The sequence below is a fragment of the Polistes fuscatus genome, unplaced genomic scaffold (assembly GCF_010416935.1).
Source record: "Polistes fuscatus isolate 324 unplaced genomic scaffold, CU_Pfus_HIC Scaffold24, whole genome shotgun sequence".
Taxonomy (NCBI): domain Eukaryota; kingdom Metazoa; phylum Arthropoda; class Insecta; order Hymenoptera; family Vespidae; genus Polistes; species Polistes fuscatus.
This window is the reverse complement of record NW_025113101.1, coordinates 1,187,311-1,213,586: the sequence shown is the minus strand read 5'-3', so window position 1 is coordinate 1,213,586 and position 26,276 is coordinate 1,187,311. Positions and strand designations below refer to the sequence as shown.

The 26,276-nt window shown below is 36.0% G+C and overlaps 1 long non-coding RNA gene across 1 annotated transcript in view; it reads right to left on the bottom strand.

The window, feature by feature from the left end:
* Positions 1 to 20,512, bottom strand: part of LOC122518400 — a 54,653-nt gene extending 34,141 nt beyond the window's left edge. The window contains exon 1 of the long non-coding RNA XR_006304073.1: positions 20,429 to 20,512. This is a non-coding gene — a long non-coding RNA (uncharacterized LOC122518400). The remainder of the gene's footprint in view (positions 1 to 20,428) is intronic.
* Between the last annotated feature and the right edge of the window lie 5,764 nt (positions 20,513 to 26,276).

The following is a 26,276-nucleotide window of genomic DNA, read 5'->3' as shown; positions in this document are numbered from 1 at the left end:
AAAACAATATACAAAAAATACAAAAATATACGCATAACATTTGTGTTTTACGAATAAGAATGAATGAAAGAATGAAAAATGAAGCGAAAGAGAAAGAAAGAAAGTTGAGATCATAGAGAAATAGAAAGAAAAAAAAAAATAAAACGAAGAACGTGTAGAATAATCGACGACCAGTACTCACGAGCAAGCCACGTGGCTTTAATGCGAGCCAACATCATGAGAGGGGTGAGTGAGGGTGATGTCAGTTGAATTGGAAATCGAATCGGTAGGATGGACTGACTGTTGAGTAAACGAACGTTTAATAGGTTTGCAACGATTTACATGATTACAATGGAGAAGGGAGATCAACTTAAAAAACAAAAAATCAGAATGTTTCTTTAACACTTTGACTGGCAAACCGAAATCACGTGTTATATTCAGAAATACACAAGATAATATTTTGATATTATTCGAAGTATATAATAAGAAAATATAATAATAAATTTATGATATTAAACAGACGGGATTCATATTCAACAATGATGGGGGGGAGGTGTGCACCTTTATTGTTATAAAATATATTTTAATTAGTGGTAATGTTATCAAAAAAAAAATAAAACAATATACTGTAACTATAAATTTTCACATATAACTATTTGTTAATATAATTGAAAATATATATAAAATAAATTTTATTTAATTATTTATTATTTATTTAAATTTATTTTAAGCACGGGGCGCCCACGAAAACGATGGTGCGACAATTTAACAGTGCAATAGGCAGAAAAACATCGTTACGAAACAGGCAATTTGCCTAAACCAAAGAATGAAGAAGAAGAAGAACTATTTGTTAATATAATTGAAAATATATATAAAATAAATTTACTAATATAATTATAAATTTTCATATTCAACATTGTTTTTACTAAATATTTAATTAAAACGTTCCGTTTATCAATGACCAACGTGACAATTAACGTGTCAACATATCTCAACCGTGTATTCGATTGAAGAAAAAAAAAAAAAGAAAGGGAAAAAATTACAAATACAACGACAAAGTTATAAAAATATAAAAGCGTTATGAATTTATCATGAGAGTAAAAGAGGAAAATAAATCTGACAATGGTCGAAGAGGGGAAGAAAAGTTACTCGACGAAAAGATAGAAATCTGAGGTCGTGCTCCTCCAATGGAAAAGGATATTCTGTGTTGAGGGTTAAAGAAGTGCCATGATATTAAGCGAAGTGAGAGAAAAAGGAGGGAGAGTAATAGCAATCCCCTGCCCCCCCAGTCTCCCTCCCTTAATTCTCTATCTTTCTTTCTCTAATATCCACGAAACGTTCTCCCCTCCCTTTTCTCACGTTCGTAGGGCCCGAAGTGATTAAAAACAATTACCGTTTCGTCCGTTGGAACCCCTTTTTCGTAATGAGCATCCTGTTTCTTGGGTAAGAAAAAGAGGAACGAGATGAACTGAAAGAAAAAATAAAAAAATAAAAAACAGAAAAATAGAATGAGATAGAAGAAAAACGAGGAGCCAAGTACGAGTCACTAGGCCTGCGGATTATAGGTGGTTGGATATTCCAAAAGGGTAAGGGAGAGGGTGGTGGTGGTTTCCATCCCTCCGTTCAATGTCATTTCCGTGAAACATTTCTATGAAAATATTTCTCGGTAGTAGAGGAAAATTTCTCATAGGTGGTGGAAGGGCTAGAACTTTGAACTGGAAATCCGAGCATAGTAACCCGTGTATATACAATACATATACTTACATATATACATATATATATATTTAGAATGTTTCCGAGGATATCAACGAGATTGTGTGAGAATTTAGCTCGAGGTAAAAACAAGAGGATCGACCGTTCCTCCCTTTTCCCTCCGAAGAGTGCTAGCAAACCTCATCTCGCGCGTTAAATCACGAAATAACTTTCCTCCTGCTTACGTTTGAGATACCAACTTAGTGGATATATTACATACTACCCCCACCTTTTCTTCCTCCTCCTCCTCCTCCTATTCCCCACAAACAATACTAACATTAACAACAATATTAACCAATGGCAAGATAATGTTTCCAATTAATGGGGGAATGCAACGAATCCTATTAGGATTCCTTTAGGGCAATTAGAAATATCAGGGGGTGTTAATTAAGCTTGATGATTATGATTGTGATGATGTTTCCCTGATCATGCTTTCTATCCACGATGTTACATCCTACGTCCAAGTATCGTAATCGTTGAACCACGAAGAGCTTTCCATAGGTTACGCGAACTATCCCATTGTGTCGACAACTTCCGGAACGGTGGTCTTTCAACAAAAGGGACAGAAAATGTATCTACGGTTATTCGCAGCAGGTGATGCAGCTGCTTCGGGCATACTACTATTAAATCTACTACATATACCTACGCTATTACTACGCGAGACTTGAATAAAGAACGAGAGGAAAGATAGAGAATGATAGGAGATAGAGATAGATAGATAGATAGATAGAAGTAGTTTGAATAATACGAACTACCAACATCGTTCTAAGGGAATAATAATGTAACGATGATACACAAGTATACACCTAAATCGTTCCCCTACTTCTTTTATTTTTTATAATAATTTCAGGAAACGTGCCACGATTTATAAATAGAATCAAATCATATGTTATTCGATTCTATGGTATTATATGTGTATGTATATAAGATATTACTTAATATTTCGTTCAAATGTTAATTATTATTAATTAATAACTTGTAATAATGCTATACGAAAAATTTGATAAAGTTATTTATACCTGCATAGAAATGTAAAACTACATAGAATATGTAAATATATATGGATGTGTGTATATGTGTGTTGTTGTTAAGTAATACACGTTCGTGTGTCGTATCGGCAGCTTGTATTACAAGCTCTCATGAATGCATAGAATTTTCCAACGCTGCTCATACACGCATACACACACACATATATATATACATACACGTAAAGTGTTGGTAGGTTTTACACCGAACGGGAGAGAAAATTCGATACTTTCCATTAAACCGCGATGGAAAACAAAGTTTGCTCGTCGCCTACCACCCCCCCACCATCAACGGTTACATCGCGGTAACTCAACGTTACTCCGAAAACGGATAGGAACAACCGAGCTTTACGGTCCACCCGATTGTAAAGAAACAACAAAAAAATACAGGGTGAAAGGAACGGAACGGAAACGAAAAGAAAAAAAAAAAAGAAGAAACGAAAAAAGGAAAAACATTGAGCGGAAAAATTACGGAAGCGTTTACTTCTTGCGCGAGTTACGCGAGAAATCTCGCGTAGAGACGCGTCAATTTTAAATAAACAAAAAAAAGAAAAAGGAAAGAAGAAAAAACCACGGGGTACCGACACAAAGGGAATGGCAGATAAAAAAGAAGTTACGGAAAAACGCGAACGCGTAAAACTCGAGCAAAGGGTTTCCTCCCTTCCCCACCTTCTCCTCCTCCCAAGAGAGAAAGAGAGGGAAAGAGAATAAAGGTAAAGAAGGAAAAGAGAAAAGAAGAAGAGAAAGCTTTGTTTCTCATCTTTACAACGTACAGAGGAAAAGGGGGGTGGGGGTGGGGGTGGGGAACTTTAATTCATTTTTTCCAACGGTGCTTGGCGTAATTTTTTCTCCATTTAACGAGAAAAAACGTTGCAATCTTCTCTCTCTCTCTCTATCTCTATCTCTCTTTGTGTCCCTTTCTTTCTCTTTTTCTGTATTTCAACACGAGTAAAGATTCAAGAAGAGAATCTCAGAATCCCATGTAGACGAGAATTCTTCTTCTTCTTTTCAATTTTCAGCACTTCGTCGAATCCTTTCTGAACTTAATCAATCGCAACATTGCGTGCAATTGAATTTCTAATTTTAAACGAGACTACGAATTTGTCGAAATGAAAATTTGATTTCGTCGAAAGTAACTAGGAAGGACCGAGGGTGGGGGAAGGGTGAGGGAGCCCGACCACCACCACCACCACCACCAGTAGTCGTCTTTTTTTTCACTCTTTCTCTTTCTCTCGGTTTGTCTCTCTTTCTGTCTGATCCTGGATCGTATTTCTGGGTGAATACACCCCCGCAATATCGTAAGTAATTAAGCAATTTGCCTACAGATGAAGTTTTTAGCCAAAGCATTTCACGCTTACTGCCACTTCACTTTTCCCTCTCTCTCTCTCTCTCTTCCTCTCTTTGTTTTTTTCTTTCTCTCTCATCACTATGCATAACCGCATTGCTCCTATATTAAAAGCATGGTGGGGAAAAGCGTAGCAGTAAAATGCTCGCGTGATTAAAAATCCTGTCGCGAAAATTCCAACATCCGCAGAATGTCAGGCACGAATTGGTGTATATCGGTGGTGTTGGTTACTACTGGCCAACGAAAGGGAGAACGGGTTGAAACACGCAGAACCCTTTTTCCCACCACAAAACCTTCCTTCCTTTCGCACAACGACGACGACGACGACAACCTGTCGCGTTCACGTTTCGTACGTACCTTGAAAAACTTTTTCTCGTTTGTTCTGTTTCTTTTTTTTTTTTTTTTTAACCATTCGCGTAATTAATCACAGAACGTTTTGAAGATTTTTATCTCAAGAGAAAGTTCGTCGTCTACTATTCTCTCTGTTTTTTTTTTATTCTACGATTTCAAAAAATATCTTTGAAAATACGTCGTTGAATTGAAAACTTTCTCGACGATGGTAAAAAAATAAAAGGAATACCAGTAATTTTTGTCCACAAACATCACGTGAAACTAATCCTCTAGATTAGTATTATTTTCTATCTAAATTATATCCTTTTTTTAACATTTTACACCATGTATAACATAAACGAGTAGGTAAATATATATTCATACTTTGTAAAAAAACATCAGGTTTCTTATCTCGCCAATTCTCTTCCCCCCAAATCGATCTTTATCAGTAGTTCACATATTTTTTTTTCTACGAGGTATGATTTACCGAAAGAGTAAAAAAAGAAGAGAGAAGAAAACAAAAAAAAAAAAAGGGTACACCTACCAGGAAATTTATTATACCACCATACCACACCTGACGTTTTTTCCATCGTTAAAGGAACCTACTACTTTCACAACCCTTTTTAAAAAGAAACAAAGAAAGAAATAAAAAGAGAAATAGAAAGAGAGAGAGAAATTGAAAGCAACTCTCCTCCTTTGGGAAGAATTCAAATCGGTTTAAATCGATTAAAGTAAAGGACGCGAATGAGGTTAGAGAAGAGAAACGACCAATAAGAAGAAGAAGAATAAAATTACAAGAGAAAGAAAGAAAGAGAGAGAGAGAGAGAAACTTTTTAAGGAGTAGCAAACGACTAACCAACCCCCCCAACCCCCCACCCCTCGGTTTCCTTAGCTAAAAACATGTTGAAAGGAGAGAAAGGATGCTTTACCATAGAGAGGGGTTAAAAACGTTATAAGAAGAACTTTTTCATCCAACCTGTCGTAGAGCAGTTAGCGTTGAACCACCACGAGGAGGAGGAGGGAGGAGGGAGGAGGAAGAAGAGGAAGAGGAAGAGGAGGAGGAGGAGGAGTTGCCGCCCTTTTAAAGCCAGGGCTACAAAACGTTGCTTTATATATCCATAGGGTGTGTGCAAGCCTTTTCCTCGGCTATCTGAATCTTTATGGGGTTAGCCTTAACTATGAGGGTAAATAGTAGACGACCTAGTTGGTTCGTAATGCTGCTTATGTCTGGATTGTCGTGACGCTTTGACCAACCCTCTCTTATTTTCTTTTTCTCTTTCATTCTTTCTTTCTTTATGCACCATAGAAACTCGGTTGCTCGAAAAAACGAGTGGACAACAAGTTTTAAGTCGCATGCAAATTGCATATAAATATATATACTTTATTTGCATGTATTATTCTTATAATTCCTCCCCCCTCTCCCTCCCCTCGTAAGGAGTAGACTGTTTCTTTCAACATTTGATTTTATCTTTTTCGTTATAACAATTCTATTATGTTTAATTAATTATTATTCGTTCTTAGATATTATTAATTTGTAAGAAACCGTATTACCCAGTAGGATATTGTATTGTTCGTTGATTTAATTTTCGATAAATAATTCGGAAAATTTGATTCTACTAACCGTGTAGGAGAATACAACGGAGACAACCTAATCAACATAATTGTAAGCCCTACTACCTTAATCTGAAGGAAATTCAGTCTCGTTTCAATGGGGTTCTGACTTTGCAGATCAAAGGACGATTTTTCAATGGAATCTCCGCTTTGCTTTAGCGACAGAAGAAGAACCCCATCCTCCTCCTCCTCCTGCTCCTCTTTCTCCTCTTCCTCGTGTATCTTCGTATATCTTCCCTCCTCATTTCTTTTTTTTATCCAACATTTGTAATATCTTGAATATATGAAAAAATCCAACCTCATTACACAAAAATACGAACGCAATTCACCAATGAAAATCTAATTTTCTTCTGAAAATGAGATACATTGACATTTTTCTTTGAATAAATTAAAAAATTTGTGTGAAAGATTCGTATCACGTTTATATGTAAATGATAAAATGATGAAAATATTTGACGAAATAAAATTAACATGAGATAGTAGTGATAGTAGTAGTAGTAGTATGAGGCATCAGATTAAAATCTGAAAGATGACCGAATGATAGAGACCAGCATCAAAAGCAAAAAATGAGATCAGAGAGAATATGATATAAACTGATCGTTTGCCTAACGTGTATTATATCACATATATACATGTGTATGTGTGTGTGTACATACCATTCACAACGATATGTATATTCTCCGTGAGTGAATATCAGAGACACGAACTCCCATACACATGTACACACTCTCGTGAGTATTTTCTCGTGCCTAAGGCTACGACCAAGCTATTCGATCTCTTCTCGCAAACGTAGGACATTCGCCAGGTTGGGCAAACAAACGTTTAATTTCCCATGCAAATATTACGTATATGGTGGTGTAGAAGCCTGTCATCGCTTGGGTACACACTTTTACTGACTTTGCCCGTCGGACTGACTGCATTAAACGTTTTAGTTTCTTTCCTATTTCATAAATACACACATACTTATCGTATATAACAGTTTAGATTTCATTTGAAATAAATTGAAGAAAACTTACGAATATTATTTATCCGACTAATTTGTTTAACGTTTCAATATCGTCTTATTTTTGTTGGATTAATAATTACTAATAAAATCGTTGGAAAAATCATACTTGTTTTAATCCTACTTTTTATTGGTTTGTAATTTTGTTGACATATATATATAGGGTGTCCCATATAACTCTGGTCACGATTTTTCAAGCACTTCGATTGTCAACTTTGAAAAATAATTCGTTCTCATTGTCAGTATTACGCATATGCATTTAGATATTTAAAAATAAGTTATAGAATAAATTCCAAAATTACTGACGTTACCATCAGTTTTTCGAAAACGTCAATAAGATCCTATTGGAAATGATTTATCGTGATAGAAAACGTGTGTGACTTGCTAAACTAAACGTTATATCTACGTTACATCTACCTACTACTCTCTTTTTACGTAAAATGCAAATCACCCTGTCAACCATAACGTTTTCGCATGGTAGGTAGGTAGGTATGGTATGGTATTGGAATAAATTGAGAAGGATGAGGAGACGAAGAAGGACTCGGAGAAACGAGATATAGGAAGATGACATTCAAATTCGAGCCCTGGTGAAAATGACAAAAATATACATATGCTAACTCACCCTTCATACATCACGCATAATTGCCTGCTATTCAGATATCTCTCCGACCGACTGAGAATTCAATGTTTTATCTCTCTCGGTGTTGTTGTTACTCGAACAAACCTAACGACATTTGTTTACGAGAGAGAATCGGACGGAAAAACCCTTCTCGAAAAATAAAATCGAAGTGTGAGACGAGATGATTTTCATCTAATTCATAAAACGAAATGTAATAAATTTAACAGATTTTTCCATTACTTCGCGAAACGTAAATTTCAATCATATAAATCCATGCATCACGATATAACAAATCTTTCTTTTGTATCAATTCTAAAACATTATTTCATTATTCTCACCTACGTAAATAATATAAAATAATATAAATCACGTACGATACTTTGAGAATGTCACGTTTAACGGAATAACCAGAATACGAAATTGAACGATCCAAATCTCATTGTCAGAATACCTTTTCTAGCGTAAAATCCACGTTTCGATTAGTATAATATAATCAAGGAAAAGAAGGGGGAACAACAACGCGTGTCGATTGGTAAATTCGTTCGTCGATTGAAAATAAGAAGAAAGAAAGAAAGAAATAAAGAAAGAAAGAAGAAGGTATGAAACGGAAACGAACAAAAGATGGACAAACTTGGGAAAGATTCGTATATTTCGTGTTAAACACGCTCGTCACTTTCGAATAAAGAGAGGTAAACTAAACTGACCACTGGTCAATTCCCACAGAATGGCGGAAGGTTGTGTTGTTAGGGAACCCGATGGTGACTGGTCGAACAACAAGAGTTTCTCCTACGTTCTATTCTTGGACAATGTAGATCGGTGATCGGTGAACGCACATGGACAACGAGAAATCCACGATGATCTGGTGTAGGACAACAGGATAAGCAGCAACTATGAGAGACACGATGATAGTTGTTGACCATACTAGCCTAGGAAGACTAAATGTTCGTGCGATCCTAAGCACCGTGAGACGAGTTCACCATAGATAACGTGTGTATATGTGTGTCTGTGTGTGTTCGATCAATCCATGGGGTTTGTTTCTCTTCTCTTGACCGATGACAATCCTAGGCTATGGCTAATTGACGTTCGTCAATCCTTGAAACGAACCATCAAAAGGGTTTTCTTCCTAAAAGGATGGTTGAGCATGTATGTATGTATGTATGTATGTATAGATGTTGTTATCCATTATATTATAGAACTATTATTGAACTGTGTCTACTAATTCTTCTCTCTTAGTAGAATTTTTCAAACTACTCGACGTATAGAATGAAAATGAGTGGCGAAACAAATGGAAGTTGGGTCGAAGGGAAGAGGGGTGAAGTTTGGGATAGTTCGACACGTGGACCCTGTCCATCTTCATTTTCTCGAGACGGAACGAGTAGAACTCGATGGATAGATAGAAAAAAGAATAAGAGGTGGGGTATTTCCTAGGGTGAAAAGAAGTTAGAGGGTTGTGTTCGTTCGAATCGATTCGTTTCCCAGGTGAAACACGAAGCCGGAAGTGGCCAGTAAGAATATCCTGGCTCGATGTACTCTACTCTTCATGGAATTCGTTATAATATAAAAGGATAGAAAAAGAAAGAGAAAGAGAGAAAGAAAGAAAGAAAGAAAGAGAAAGAGAGAGAAGGTTACCAGGCACGATTTCAACAATTTTTTCTTCTCCGACTGACATGTGGGGTCCAAATTGACGATAGGTACGTCGTCCTCATAGTCGAGGACTCGCCGTTGAAGAAGACGACGACGAAGGGTGGTAGCAGCCAGCCAGCCAGTCAGCCAGCCAGACGGTATCGGCTTACCCCAATTTCACCCCAATCATTTTGAAACCCAAAACTCCCCGGACGTATACCCCGTACCTCACTTCACCCCAGCCTAACCCACCGTCGTAGTCGTCTCGTCCCTTTTATCTTCTCGTGGATTCGTCTTTATACGTATGTTGATGATATTGATACGTTGCTTGGAGAGAATGAGAAAGAGAGAGAGAGAGAGAGAGAGAGAAAAGGGAAAAAGAGAAATTGAGAGGAAAAATAAAAATGGGAATCAAAAGTCGTACTTGTCTCTCTTTCCTTACGTATGTAGTATATGATGTGTGTGTGTGTGTGTACGTGTGTGTATATGTGAGAAAGAAAAAAATAAAAAGATAAGATGAAAAAGAAAAAAAAAAAGGGAAGACTTGACAAATCGCGAGACGTCAGAATTCTCGCGCGTCGATTTTTCACGTCGAGCGAAGAAACGGCCAAGAAAACGGGGGACGAGAGGGGGGCACGAACGCAGGGACGAGTCCTGCATTTTTCAAGCAGTCGAACGGAACGGAACAGAACGGAAAACGGTAGTTCGAGAGAGCGAACGAGAAACCATCTTTCTCTCGCGATTTATCTCTCTCTCTCTCTCTCACTCTTTCTCTTATTTCGTTTCCCCATCTCACGAATGGAATCGAGAGAAATCGTTGACGATTTCCTAAAACAGTCGTCCTACTCTAGGATAATGCGATTGGTTGGTTGGTTGACTGGCTGGATGCTTTTGTGTATCCCGTCGTGACGACAATTTTCTCGAGTTTAGGACTAACGTGCAATATCTTATAACCGCGTTGGCACACTTGGTTGTTAGAAGATCTAAAACGTTGACCTTTTTTATCGTTTATAATCCTCTTTGATTTGGTCTACCCTATTCGAAGCTCGTAACGCACCTTAATGGAATCGTAAATCAACTTGGCGTTTGTTCGAGATAAAAAGAGAAAGAAAAAGAGAAAGAAAGAGAGAGAGAGAAAGAGAGAGAGAAAGGGAAAGTGAAAGAATAAGGGATTGAAAAGAAAGGATTTTGTTGTTGTTGTTGTTGTTGTTATTTAAAACCGGTATAATTTCATACAAAGTTTAATACTAATACTAAAATATTCCAGTTACTACGTGATAGAATAAAACTAATAATAATAATAATAATAAAAATGCATATAACGATCGTTAAAATCCACGTTGCCACGGATAAACTCGGTTAATGGTGTCTCGTTTTTGATAGTATTATAATTCAAACGATTGATAAGAATCATTAGATCGATTTAATTTTTCATTACTTGTGCTAGGAAACACTTGATTCACGCGATTAATCGTCAAACACGTCCTACGCTTAAAAGTACGTGCATAGCAGCCAACGAAAAGACGATTATAAAAAGAAAATGAGAGAATGAGAGAATGAGAATAAGAAAGAGAGAGATAGTGATAGATAATAATGTTACAACGTTGTTGCAAACCCTACGCGTTTTTCCGTGGATCATAAAACAAAACGAGATTATATTATGCGAGTAGGTTTCTTTCGATTTCACTTATCCGAGCAACAGAATATAAAAGAGTGTAAGAGAGAGAGAGAGAGAAGGAATGAAAGAGAGACAGATAGACAGACAGAGAGTCGGGAAATGTAAATTAACGTCGAGTGCAGCCAGGTAATCACGTCGCAACGATAAAAAGGTGATAAACGAGCGGAGTGGCCCAGGAGCCCCGAAGAGATCCTTATCGACTACGACTCCCTTTTTTTTTTCCCTACTCTTTTATATTTTTTTTTATTTTATTTCTTTATTTTTTTCTTTCCCTATCCCCCTCTTATTCAGTTTTGTTTTCTTCTTCTTCTTCTTCTTTTTATTTTTCTTTTTCTCGATCCTACCGAAGCAACCATACAGAGAGAAGAACAAAAAAAATCCCTGCTCGTGTTTATGTCATCCGTTTCACCCTCTCCCGATGACGTTAAGCACACACACACACACACACATATATCTGTCTGTGTCCGCTCATCTCTCACGTTTACTTTTTTCTTTCTACCTGCACGCGTATACACGTCACGAATTTTTTAAGCCGAGTTTTCTCCACCTCATCCCATACTGATCTATGTTGTCTCATAGAGTCAGTTCAAGAGGTTTCATATTCGATTCTTTTCAATACTAAAAAAAGAAAAAAAGAAAAATAGAAATAGGTCGTTCGAGATCAATTCTTACGATTTGTATTTTCTTGTTCATTTTTCGTCAATGCCATCACTAACATGATACTTTTCTTTTCTCTTTTACCTACCTGTAAGGTAACAAACGAAAATAATAATTATCGTTGAAAAATAAATTGTTGAAGATCGCGAAGAATTCTAATTAAAAATGAAAACACACGGTGGTATCTTTCAATCGATAACGCGTATTTTAATAAAATTCTAATTAATATTATATTTTTTAAATTTTATTTAAAATTTAATAAATATTAAATTATATTAATTTAATTTTAAAATAAAAATATAAAAAATATATAATATAATTTAATATTTTAAAATATTAAATTATATTAATATAATTTAATATTTTAATATTGAAATAAATGTGTTTTATACTAATTGAAAAATATAATCTAAAATAACAGATCCCACGGTGTCAGGTACGATTAATTGAAGAACAGGAGTAGGAGTAGGAGGAGGAGGAGGATAGTGGTGTTTGTGCCACGCGTGAGGAAGAAACTATGACGAAGCTCAGGTAGATTCTAGTAGGCGTGCTATGGAATCGATGTTACTCGTTAATGTGAGAACGGTGGTCATACCATCACCATCGCTACTACCACAACCATCACCACCACCATCATCATCATCATTATTATCATCGCAGTTGCCGTCGTCGTCGTCGTCATCAACTACGATCACCAGTAACACGTCACGCCATATCGGGTCAGCGTTAGGTACGTTACCCCATCGTGAGAGAGCATCTCTCTTCCGAAACACCATTGGCTATTCAGCCAGTTTGTAAGAGAAAGAGGGAATAAGAGAAGGGGAATTCGTTCGAAGATTCTCATGTATGTGCTAGGGACACGTGACTACTTTATAGCAACAACTACGAGGGACGGGTGACCACTACACACATATACATATACACATATACATATATACATTTATATATGTATATATAAAAGATCCAACGGTTCATCTTTTGACCCCTTCGAACACTCTACCAGCCCCATGCTTTTTATTGCCAGTCGCCGGACCAAATTTACACCGTTTCTCGTATCAAACTCTCACTCATTGTCTCGTATTTACACCTAAAGTGAGTATTGTTTCACATCGAATCCACAAACCTTACTCGAGATCCAAGCTAGCTACCTTTTCACTTTGATGGGAAAACCAATGAACGGTTTCCTTCCGTGCTATGAGACATTACAAAAACGCAATTTCCTGACAAACCACTGTGAGGATTCTATCGTAACGAGTTTTACTTCGTTTGCTTGATTGCTCCCATGCTTGTCTTTTTATTGGCGAATCAAAATGGTTTTTCTTCTCTTTAGTTTTTGGACAATTGTTTGAACTATTGTATTCATTATTGTCTCGTTAAATTGATTTTTTATTTTATTTGTTAATGATATGTGCTTTCTTTTTTTTATTTCGAATATATAATTTAAATAATTTTGGTTCGGTTAATCGTTTATGATTCCGAATGATCATTCAGAAATCTTGAAAATGTTTCATAGAAACGTTACTTTACATTCGTCATTAATTATAGCAGATAAGAACATATAGCAAAGAAAATAGATAGATCTAGGTTTTTAATTTCACAAACGACAGATATTAAACCACAATTACACGAGACCACGTGAAGAAATCTTGCAAAGTTACGCACGTATCCGGAGTACACTTATCGTTACTTTGTAAATGGATTTAAGAAAAGAAAAGAAAAGAAAAGAAAGAAAGAAAGAAGGAAAGAAATTTCCATAGAATTAGAAGGTATCCTTGAGTAAACGATAATTCGATAAGTATATGTCTAACCAGTGACAAGGAAAATACATGCATAGACAAAACGCAAAGTCAGTTGCAAAATCGTGACTGCAGCACACATAGCATTTGAGAAACTGACGGTGAGATCTGAGAAATAAAAATAAACGAAGAAAAAGGTAGGAAAAAAAGGGGAACAAAAAACGCGAGATTAGAAATCTCTGAATTATATCTGTCGTGGGTGCAGCCAAAATAGAAGAAACCCAACGAATGGGAAGCACAATAAAAATAAAGAAAAAAAAAAAAATAAAGAAAATAAAAAACAATACATAAGATAATATGAAAGTAAAGTTAGATAATGGTTGAACCTCGTATGGCTCGATAAAACGATCGATTGTTATGGCAATTCGCCGATTGGCTTTAAATCTCCACCTTCGTGTGTCATTAGACGTGCTTTTAACGTATCTCTCTATTCTTCCTCTCGCCCATTTACTTTCCTTCTTTCCTCTTCTTTACACTTTTCTTTCCATTTTGGTCGATATCAATTTTCACGTAACTAACTCGGATAAGGAAGAAACTTTGATAAACAGGAATGACGTACGATAATGCGAGTATTGCGATAAATTCAAGAATAAGTAACATTTGTTAAAAGTAAAACTTATTTTATATATTTCCTATAACAATTTATATAATTTATTAAAAATATTGCAAACAATATACGCGTTTAATTTATCTATAATATACGTTGACAATTCGTTCATTTAGATTTCAAATAACTCTACCAATCGAACTATACTTTACATTCAACACTTGTCTCGTTAAATTCAAAAAGAGAGAGAAACGACAAATTTTGAAAAATCTAATCACCGTAAGATCGAAGAACGCGACACCTCAGCCACGACGAGAGAGCCAGGTGGGGTCCTCCAATAAGGTACCAAAACAACGATTACCTACCATAATAGGAATAATAAGAATAAGGTGGCAAAAAAAGATCTGTCGGTTTACCCGACGGAAACGTTAACTCATTGAGTTTTCACCCTTCGAAAAGCCTACCGAGGAAGTATTTATTAGATTAGAATCTAAACGCCCCCCAAAGGCCTAAAAGCGTATTTCCTTCGCCGTAGGTGGTTTCGTGACCCGACGTATACGACCCCTTCGAAATCGGGGCCACCCCATAAACATCTCTCTCTCTCTCTCTTTTTCTCTCTTTCTTTATTTCTTTCTTTCGAGAGTCCTAGAAATTAGCGAGTGCAACTTTATTAGCTTCTATCACGGAAGCATAAACATTTTTTTTCCCAGAAGGAAAGAGAGAGAGAGAGAGAGAGAGATTTCGATAGCATAACCTTTCCCCCTCCCCACCCCATTTGGATACCTAACTACACACAACAACCAGGCCGTAATAAAACAATAATTACCCTTAATCGTTCGACGAAATCAAATTGATCGTTACGCGAAAATTGCGAATCCCGTCAGCAACGCGGGGCAGCACGCTCGCTCACTCCCATAATATTCCTTTTTTTACTTTCCTTTCGTTTTTTTTTTATTTTTTTTTCACTTTTTTCTTCTTTCAAATCACCAATGAGATTTCGCGCGTATGTGGTTATGAGCCCACGCTGCTCGCACTACGAGAACCTATAACTATCTCGTATCAACGTATGGGAAACAACCCAACCCTGGCGAATAGTAAGCCAATAAAATATATGTATATTTCGCGAGGAAATTGGTCGCAGATGTTGTCCCGGATATTCGGACCAATCCAGACGAGTATTTAATTCGATACCCGAAGAGAGAAAACGAGAAAGAGAGAGAGAGAGAGAGAGAGTGTACGCTAACGAAAATAAACGAATTTATTGATCAACTAGCATGCACTCGCTTGTGCCTATTACGTTTTCTCGTATAAAAGCATACCATACTAGATACAACATCATTTATTTAACGATTCTACACCGAGTGAACGAGATAAAGATAGATAGATAAAATCTAACGAATCATTGAAATGTTGGACGTGTTGAGTGTCGACAAAGAGATACTCTAATCGATATTCAAAAGTGTCATACACGGGGACATGGTCCGACTTGAATCAGTGAACACGAATGGCAACACCTTTTCAACGATACGTCAAAACAGAGAGAAAGAGAGAGAGAGAAGAGGAGGGGAGGGGAAAGGGAAACATAGGGAACGATAGTATCACCAAAAGAAAAAGGTATTTACGATATATAAATCAAACTCTCTTTTCGATAGGCTCATAAACCGTCATTTTCTATCATTAAATACGATAGGCGGAGGAAGAGAGTAGTGCCGGCTGAACTATTACTACTCTACTCGATGTTAGGCTCAACCAACCGTAAAGTCATCTCTCAAAGGACCAAACGCCAAATATCCGTTCTGCTCAATTTCACCGATTTTCACGTTCGCCTTTGTATTCGCTTATTCTACTCGATGAACGATCATTAGTATTAGTGTCAAACAGTGGACGGAAACTTCTTTGCGAATTTATGACACCGTTTAAACTGAATTATTATTCTTATTTTTCTCTCTTATTCTTCTTCTTCTTATTCTTCTATTTATCTATCTATCTTGTCCTGTCTATCTTTTATTATCTTTTCACATTTTATAATATACTCCCTGTGTGTGTGAATGTGTATAGTAAATATATGAATACCTTTTAGATCATTATTTATCGTTTTTCGTATTCGTCTGAGAATACGTTTTTAGACACGCGTGTGTTGTTCGATGCTACGAATCAAAATAATTCTGGGATAATAAAATATAATAAATAAATAAAAAGATAAATCACACACGTAGAGGAAAGATAATTCCATGATGTACAATGATCCAGTTTCAAATATATATATATATATATATAAATATTAAATATAATAATAAAAAAAAGAAAAACGAGATAGAGAAAGATCTCGTCTTTCAGGTGAAGAGACACCTGGTTTTGTTCGAGTGTCGTGTGAACCTGTCCGAGATACGGTGTCGTTTGAGAAGACACCCACCCGAAGGGTAACTGTTTGTACAAGCGCCCTGGTATTTTTATCCGAATGATGGTGACTCATAAAGATCACTCCTCTCTCTTTTCATTCTCACATATACATATTCAAATATACACGTATACCCGACACACAGATACAGATGATTCTCTTGCGTGTTCGTTTGCCATTCCCTCTTCTAACTAACACACGTATGTACCATGTGCTTTACCACAAGCGTACACCCCCGTATTAATCGTCGTATATGAAACACACCGTAAAAGAGAAGGAATAAAAAGTGATAGGAGAAGAGAAAGAGAGAGAAGGAGAGTATAACGCAAGAAGAAAAGCAGGAGCGTGCTTGAATGTGTACTTAGCGGCAAAGAACACACTCGGCTTCGCATGTTAGGATAGAGATTATGTCGTCCAAGGAGTCTATAGTTAGTTAAGACTACTATTCTTCCTATGGGTAGCCTTTTCACTAGCCGAAAAACCAACCAACCAACCAACCAATCAACCAAGCGTTCTGCTGTCCTTCCTTCTTTCCTTTTGCTCCTCCTATTTCTCTCTTTCTTTTTCTCTCAAGATCGAGATCGTGCGTTCAAGCAACAATTAGATATTAATTCTATTCACCTTAACCCCCCCCTCTAGCCCCCCTCTCTCACCTTAACATACGAAATCTTTTTATTGAGAATAGAAGCAACGATTGAGGACGAGGAAGAGAATTAACCTCTTTCCTCTACCCCATTATCTGTTTTATTATTTTTCTTTTCTTCCTTTTCTTTTTTTTTTTCTTATGCATAAACCCGATTCGTAATCTTCTGCAACTTGGCCTAAGTGTTATATCACAAAGAAGAATTCGTTTTCTTTCTTTTATTTTTTTCTTTTTTAAATCGTAAAATATATTATTATATTCGTATAGAAGTAAAATCGATCGTAGAAATTCTCGATAGGTATTCTTCGATTTAAATAAAAAAGAAAACAAAACTATAGATATAAATCTAATATCGGATTAAAGAAAATTCTAACTGAAGAAAGAACGAACTGAGGAAGCAACGAAACGTGAAGACAAATATTTCTATTAGGCGTCAGGGAATCTGTTTTCTGTCTGGAAACGCATCATTGTGTATAATATAATCCCTATATATATAATAGACGATCTTATCAAGGCTAATCTCTCTCTCTCCATTTTTTCTTTCCTTTTCGTCCCAAACGATGACAATGAATAAACATTTAAAACCAATTGTATATATATATTTCTTTCTTTCACCTTTTTCTATTTTACCTAATTCGTTTTTTTTTTCTTTTTCCATTACGATTTTTCGTTCTCCTTTCACTTTTCATCGCACCCTTTTTTCAACCATACACACATATATCGATACTAAGCAGATCCACTATACAAATACGATAAAAAGAGAGAAAACAAAAATAACGAATAAGAGAGAGGGAGAACGAAATGAAGGGTGGAAAACGAGGGAATGGCAATTTTTGTGAAAAACGAGTGCCCTGACACATGGCTCAGAAACCCGTGTGGCGTCCACGAGAATGCTACGGTTTATGGTTTTATAATGCGAATGCTTGACCAAGGGCTACGCTCGGAAACACATGGGTGGGTGATGCTTTACAGAGATCGCAAACACCCATCGTGAAGGGTTTTACGCTCTGATGTGTGCGCCTGCCCGTATACTAAACCGTTCTATGTGCATTTATCTCTGTCCGTGTATGCGTGCGCGCGTGTTCATATCGTTGAAGGGTGACCACACCACTCATCGTTGCGTTCGCCACGAAACTGGGTAATGAGCCGTCACGTATACCGAGTTTATCCCTCAATAAAATCTATACCGAGAATGTATATAACCAACGACCAACTCCTCCCCCCTCCCCAACCTCCTCCTCATCCTCCTCCTTCTCGTCCTCCTCTTCATTCTCCTCTTGCTGCTGCTGCTGCTGCTGCTCACGTTTTTTTTCTTTTTTATTATTATTACTATGATTATGATTATGATTATGATTTTGTTCTCTTTGTTTTTTTTTTCCTTTTTTGACATCACGACAACGTCATACATCATTCCCTCTCATTTTCCTCTTTGCTTATCGTACGGCCCTTTTTTTTCTTTCTTCTTCCTCTTCCTCTTTCTCTTCCTCTTCCTCTTCTTCTTCGCCCCTTTTTTTACGATCACGATTTCACTAATGTTACACGGAAAAAGTGAGATTTGATTTATCGAGGGCAGGAGAAAAATGTGTCTCGATGTGTTACAACTCGTTGCAATGATGTTCGAAAAAGGTTTTACCTTTCCTGGTTATGGACAAAAAAAAAATCCGTGGTTTTCTTTTTTATTTTGAAGAAGAGAAGTTTAAAAGCAACGAAACTCGATAGGATACGTTCGATTACTCTATCGTGTATAAATATCGATCGATTATATACGTGTCACACGTACTTTTTTACGTATATGTACATACCATATTAACACGCGTGTATGCGTTATAAAAAGAAAAAAAAAAGAAAAAAATAAGGGGATTTAAAAATGAAAGGATAAGTTTTGTTTATTTCTTTTTTGTTTCACGAATGATTCTCGTGTTACAAGTAGAAGGATACGGCCAGTTGTTATCTATCCTATTTCTATGATTAAGTAATTCCAAACAAAACGTTTGCTGGAATAAGAGAAATAGAAATATGAGGCGGAAGAAGAAGAAATAATAGAAAAAGATGAGGAAGAAAATAAAGGCACACACGTTGGACGCGTCTATTCGTGAAAGATTCGTCGTGGGAGAGAAACTATTTACGCGTGTCCTCGGTGGTTTTTAGTTCTTATATTTAAGGGATAACCCTCGGTATTATATTTTTAGCAGAGAAAAGTACAGAACCCGTCGTCGTTGTCGTAGTCGTCATCGGCCACCTTGTGAAAGAAGGAGAAGAACAACTTTGACTTTTAACATGCAGTCTCACAACTTCTATCTTCTTCCCTTTTTCACTCCCCCTATCTCTCTTTCTATCTTCTAATAAAAAAGAAAAAAAAAAAAACACACGTTGCGGTATCTACTTCTAGCGTTAGGCATAGTCAGTGAACTATTTCAGGTCGCATGGGAACGTCATTTAGCAGGTGCCCACTGAGAGTGATTATAAATAATCAGTTTCGTTCTCTTATATATGAGATGTCTGTTATGAAACGCCATAACTATATTATCTCTGTGTATGTGTGTGTTTGAATGTGTGAATATCTGTATATACATTTACATACTATTACTACTACTACTATTACTATCGATACGTTTCAATCTTTTTATCTTTTTTCGTGTAGAGAAGAAGAAGAAGAAGGGGTCCGACACTCGACTATAAACGTGACGTTTAAAAAAGGGGGAAAGAACAAACAACCAAAAAAATATTATGACGAGATATATATACCTTCGTCATTACATATTTTTTTTTTTAAATGTACACGTGAGACCATAAGTCATTTCTTGAAATAATAATAAAAATCTGAAATAAATATATATTTTAATCGAATCTAATTATTTCCTCGATTATAAAGATTCAATCATTTTGGTTTGTGTATCATTTTGAAGATGTAAAGTATTATGACGAGATATATATACCTTCATCATTCTATTTTTTTTTAATGTACACGTGAGACCATAAGTCGTTTCTTGAAATAATAATAAAAATCTCAAATAAATATATATTTTAATCGAATTTAATTACTTCCTTGATTATAAAGATTCAATCATTTTTGTTTGTGTATCATTTTGAAGATGTAAAGTATTATGACGAGATATATATACCTTCATCATTCTATTTTTTTTTTTAAATGTACACGTGAGACCATAAGTCGTTTCTTGAAATAATAATAAAAATCTGAAATAAATATATATTTTAATCGAATCTAATTACTTCCTTGATTATAAAGATTCAATCATTTTTGTTTATATATCATTTTGAAGATGTACATAAATCAAACGATAAAAATTGCTTTTACGGAAGTTACGGGATAGAAGGGTTCCAACAGGTGCTGGTGCTAGTGCTAGTGCTGTTGCTGTTGCTGTTACTGATGATGATGGTGGTGGTGGTTGTACTGCTATTACCGTTTGCTATAAGTCGTCTTCCGCAAAAGCCAAAAGAGTATGCAGGTATGTAGAAGCAAGCACTCGTCCGGTGAGGACCTCTTGTACGTGCGCACTTCACTTATTCACAAAGCAGACCCGTATATTTCTCTCCTTTCCATCTGGAGTGTGCTCGCGAAGAATCTTTTTTCCTCTCTCTCTCTCACTCTCTCTCTTTCCTTCCTATTCTCATTATATTTCTCTCTCTTTCTCTCTCTAAAAAGAAATGTGTGACGTTTTGTATACCTATCTCACTCTTTCCTTCACGTATTCTTTCTTTCTTCCTCGCACTCGACTGTCCGCACGCGTACGATTCTAAAGCCTACTGTGTTCGCAAAAAAATAAAAAAAAAAAAGAGAGAGATTCCAAAAGGTTTCACCCTTCTTCCTCCCTTTCTTTCTTTCTTTCTTTCTTTTTCTTCTTCTTTTTCTTCTTTACACGCTTTATCATCAACCATAGGAAAGTACTTTGCGGTAAATAAGCTGTTGGTAAAACATGGTGGTCATTAAACGTTCGTTTCCTTTGTACAAACCGTAGAAGAAAATTCAAGTACCATTCTTGAAACTTCGAACGGGTTTTCAAAAGTTCAACCCAAAAAGAAAAATAAAGATTAACTCTTCTGTATGTATGTATGTATGTATGTATGTATGTACGTTAGACTGGAGGAAAAAAGGGAACAAAGTGTTTAGGGTGTAATCGCCGAGAAATATAATATAAATATGTGTATGTGTGTGTACACCTATAATATTTTTCTTTAAATCGAAACATCGAAAGGGAGAAACTTCAAGGAAAAAATCGCAAAGGTTTGCTACTGCACCGTTGTTTACGACAGCATACGAGACAGGGGTTTAAACACGTTCAAGGAAATAGAAAGTTCAAAAGGATGGAATCATCTGTTGGACAAAGTGGACACGGAATATGGAATTTTTCAATCGAAGGGTAGAAGACAAACGGACAGAAGGATGATATTGGTAATAGTAATAATAGTAGTAGTAGTAGTAGTAGGGGTAGGGGTAGTAGGGTTAGCAATGTTGGTGGTGGTGGTTCGTCCGAGTCAATTCCCTTCGAGATCACTTGAGAATCAGGCTCTATTCTTCTGGATACTCGAGAAGATTAGACTGTCACAAGCTTTTCCACGTTTCCACGTTTCACGATAGAGAAAGAAAAAGAAAGAAAGAAAGAAAGAAAGAAAGAAAGAAGGCTGCTTGCATCTAGTGACCGTATCCACTCGAAACAAAAATAATACTGTCCCTTACGAAAAGAAACGAAGAGGAGAGAAAGAAGACGTGACCGAGAGAGATAGAAAAAGAAAGGGATAGTAAGAGAAAAGTGAAATGTATAAAAAAAAAAGAAAAAAGAGACAGAGAGAGAGAGAGACAGATATATATATAAAATGGAGGCTACGTAAGCCCCTCGACAATGGGGAAGATATTTTCTCTAACGAACCAAGACAAGTGCACTCCAGTGCCAATTACACTTCAACCGCGTTCTCCGTATTCCGCTCTACTTGACTTCTGTCATTTCAAAGCCAACGAAATGTCGGAGAGATAAGGACGAGAGGAAGAGGAGAGGAGAGGAGAGGAGAGGAGAGGAGAGGAAGTGGAGCATGAGAGAACGAGACGGACCCATAATGTGTATATATAAAACTTCTTCTCTCTTGCTTTAGTTCGATCGATGCTTAAACCTCATCCTCATCCTTATCCTCATTCTCATTCTCCTCTTCCCATCACTTTTTTTCTTCTTCTTCTTCTTCTTTTTCTTCTCTCTTTCTCTTTCATTAAAGGCAATAAAGCCTCGAAGGAGACGGAGGAAGCTGATAGATAAGCCGGACAATTAATTCTAGGCCGTGTCTAAAGGTGGAAGAACTTTGGACGATCCACCTTAGCCATAAAATATCACTTACTGTCTCGATGGATGGGACCCCCTCACGCTTCCTTTTAACGAAAACTTTCGTAATCCTTTCAAGATGTCTCTCTCTCTCTCTCTTCTACAAACTTTACGTATCCTCACGGTCCATTTAATTACGTTTACAAGTAACGTTAGGTCAAGGAAAGTTATCTTTGCTTTGTATCATCCTAAAAATACCTTTTCTAAAGATTATTAATTCAATATCTCGTCTTATCTGCAAGATGATGATTATCATCATCATCATCATCATCATCTTAGGCCAAACTCCGCGAAACTAGGAACGATCCTCTAATTAATGGAGGACGAATGGTTCCTAGTAACACAAACGAGACATGCGATTTTGCTTAGAACGGTCCGTCTTAATTTAGCATAGATTACGCAGATCACAATAAACCAAGTTGATAGGGTCAGTCCAAGCCGTAAGCCTTGATTAACGGATTTAATTATGGGATTGTGTGTGGGAACAGGATTGCAGCGGTCATTATGGGGGCCTTAGTAACCCGTATCCCGTTCGTACTACTATACTCACCCTGCGTATACCTATTCCACGCAAACACAGTATATATACGGTATTTCGTACATGACTAATCATATCGTTGCTATTTTACGAACAATATATACGGAAAGCAATATATTTATGATTAAAACATCGATAATAAGTTACTTGATTTTTTTGTAAAAATCACATTTCATTTTGCATGAACTTTTTATCGATTAAATATTATCAGACAAATTAATGATATCTTCCTATTCAAAGGATCTAATATTAATTGGTATATTTGAATCGTCAAATTTTGACGCACCCTGTAAATGAAATTTCCTTCTCGAATATAACGCGATAGAGTGGCACAGTACAGCACAGCACAGCACAGCAAAGTAAACGCAGGCAGGCAGGCAGGCAGGCAAACTCCAATGGCATAGGTCCAAGGGGAATAAGACTTTAAATTCGAACCCCATCTCGGATCACGAAACTACTAAAGTACTGATAGGAGTAAGAGAGAAAGAGAGAGAGATAGGAGAAGCTACCGACTGCGAAAAATAATTAAACTCTTCGTAATTAGAAGGGCAGTATAGATCCGTGTGCTAGTAAAACCTTTACGGTGGCTAAGTGACAAAAGCAATCTATCAAAAGGGAACACGTCGTACTAAGAAGAATAAGAGTCACCGACGAACTATACATAAACGTTTCTATGCCTCTTTCGGTCCTAACACCGAACCATTAAGGTTCTTCTATCATTTGTTACCATCAGGGATCACTGTATCCGTTAATACCATGTTTCACGGTTCTCCGATTTCATCGAACGAATGTAAACGTATTAACTGATGTATTCGAAACCTAACTGCAAGCCGATATCGATTACGTTTTCGTTCATGACATTTATACACACACACAAGTGTATATTTATTTATTTAAATTTAATTAGAAACGTGTCTAAGGAATCCTGGTGTTTCGTTGTATTACCATGCTTCTCAAGATTTCACTTTGCATGAATTTCAAGAGGTTTCTTCTACTCTACCTACACCCCCACCCAGTGTCCCCCTTCCCACCTTCCTCAACTTCATCGTATTCATCCTTGTCGTTGTCGTCTTGTAACTATACTGTAACCACTGTAAAGTCCCCCCCCACCCTTTGAGCTAAATGAAATCACGGTCAATCTAACGTTATGTAAATTAGTGGTCACTATCTGGTCGCTTTTGCATATGAATGCCAGAAGGGACCAAGACACTTTCAACGATGGTATATACGACTTTAAGATGATGCTAATCAGTGCTTTCCCGTGAGCAAAGCTCTATCCACGGTTAGTTTGCTTTAGTGCTTATTATTCCCTAAAGGAAGGGTTACAAATTTTCGCGATAGCTTTATGGAACTTAAATTATTATTTGTAAATTTGAATTAAACGTTTTTTACTTAGATAGAAAAGGAAGAAAGAAAATCAAATAAAATCAAATAAAATAAAAGAATTGAATTATCCATTCGTTTAGCCTTTTAATTAAGTACATAAAGTACGTCAAATAAAAGTAGGGAAAGGGCTGAAGGGGGGGTTTCGTTGATATCAAACAAAAGCTTAGGTAAGTACGTTGAAAGTATTTTTATCGCGTCATTTGCGAAAGAAGAATCCAATAGAAAGCCCGGTAACAACTCGTGCACCGGGCGCACTTCTAATGTCACCGCATGGTTTCGATGACCGGGAGACTATAGGCGAGTAATCCTACGGGGTAGCACCTACTCGAAAGGCCATAACTGTAATATTGTTGTCCCATTTCTAATCTTACGAATTCATTGAACTAAATTCACCAGATTGGACAATAATTTTTCATTTATCGGTAGCAACGGTATTACCCTAAGAGGGGTGCGCAACCCTCTGATTAAAAATTCTCGCGTGGTTAAGCCTCTGATAATGATCTTCCCTTACCCCTTTCTGCCTGTGGGGTTTATACAGTATGGTCTAAAAACGATTGTACTTACTCAGTCAGCGTGTACGCTGTTGCTGCCAGCGACGAGTAAAGCGCAAATGGCGCGAGGTCATCGCGAACAAGAGTTAACGATCGTTTTTTTCAAGAGTCTTCCCCACTTTTCCTCTTCTTTCCTCCTCAAAAAAGGGAAAAAATTGAATAAAAAGAAGAAGAAGGAGAAAGAGGAGGAGGAGCAGGAGGAGGAGGAGGAGGAGGAGGAGGAGGAGAAAAAGAAACGAACGTTCGTGCTTCCTTCATCGATCTCCCTTTAAGAGTTTTCACTCATACGTGACTCGTTCCAAGTATCCTGATACTTTTTTACTACGTTAAAGCAAACTCTTCTTCCATAAATAGACGAGAGTTTTCTTCTCTCTCAGACCATCAACTCTTTGCACTATCCTACGTCGTGTCTAACTCTCGACAGTTAGTTTTATCATCTCAAGGGGAATATAACAGAGCTCTAGAAAAAATGACTTATTACAAATAAATAATCTTAAATTAATTGTCTTATTTTCTTTTTTTTTTTTTCTATTTTTTTTTTTTTAAGTTAAAAATAAATTTCGAATAAAATATTTATAAAACTTTGATAGAACTATTAATAATTAAAATTTTAATCTAATTCCAAATGCAAATGATTGATGTACAATATAGTTATTCCCTTAATAAAGAAAAAAACTTAATTTTAATCTAATATTTAAAATATATGTAAAATAAATTTCAAAAATAAACATTTATAAACCATTGATAGAACTATTGGTAATTAAAATTGTAATCTAATTCCAAATGCAAATGATTGATGTACAATATAGTTATTCCCTTAATAAAAAAAAAACTTAATTTTAATCTAACATAAAAAATATATATCAAATAAATTTCAAATAAAAAACATTTATAAACCATTGATAGAACTATTGGTAATTAAAATTGTAATCTAATTCCAAATGCAAATGATTGATGTACAATATAGTTATTCCCTTAATAAAGAAAAAAACTTAATTTTAATCTAACATATAAAATATATGTAAAATAAATTTCAAATAAAACATTTATAAACCATTGATAGAACTATTGGTAATTAAAATTGTAATCTAATTCCAAATGTAAATGATTGATGTACAATATAGTTATTCCCTTAATAAAGAAAAAAACTTAATTTCAATCTAACATATAAAATATATGTAAATAAATTTCAAAAATAAAACATTTATAAACAGTTAATAGAACTATTGGTAATTAAAATTGTAATCTAATTCCAAATGTAAATGATTGATGTACAATATAGTTATTCCCTTAATAAAAAACTTATTCTTAATCTAATATTTAAAATATATGTAAAATAAATTTCAAATAAAACATTTATAAACCATTGATAGAACTATTGGTAATTAAAATTGTAATCTAATTCCAAATGCAAATGATTGATGTACAATATAGTTATTCCCTTATAAAGAAAAAAACTTAATTTTAA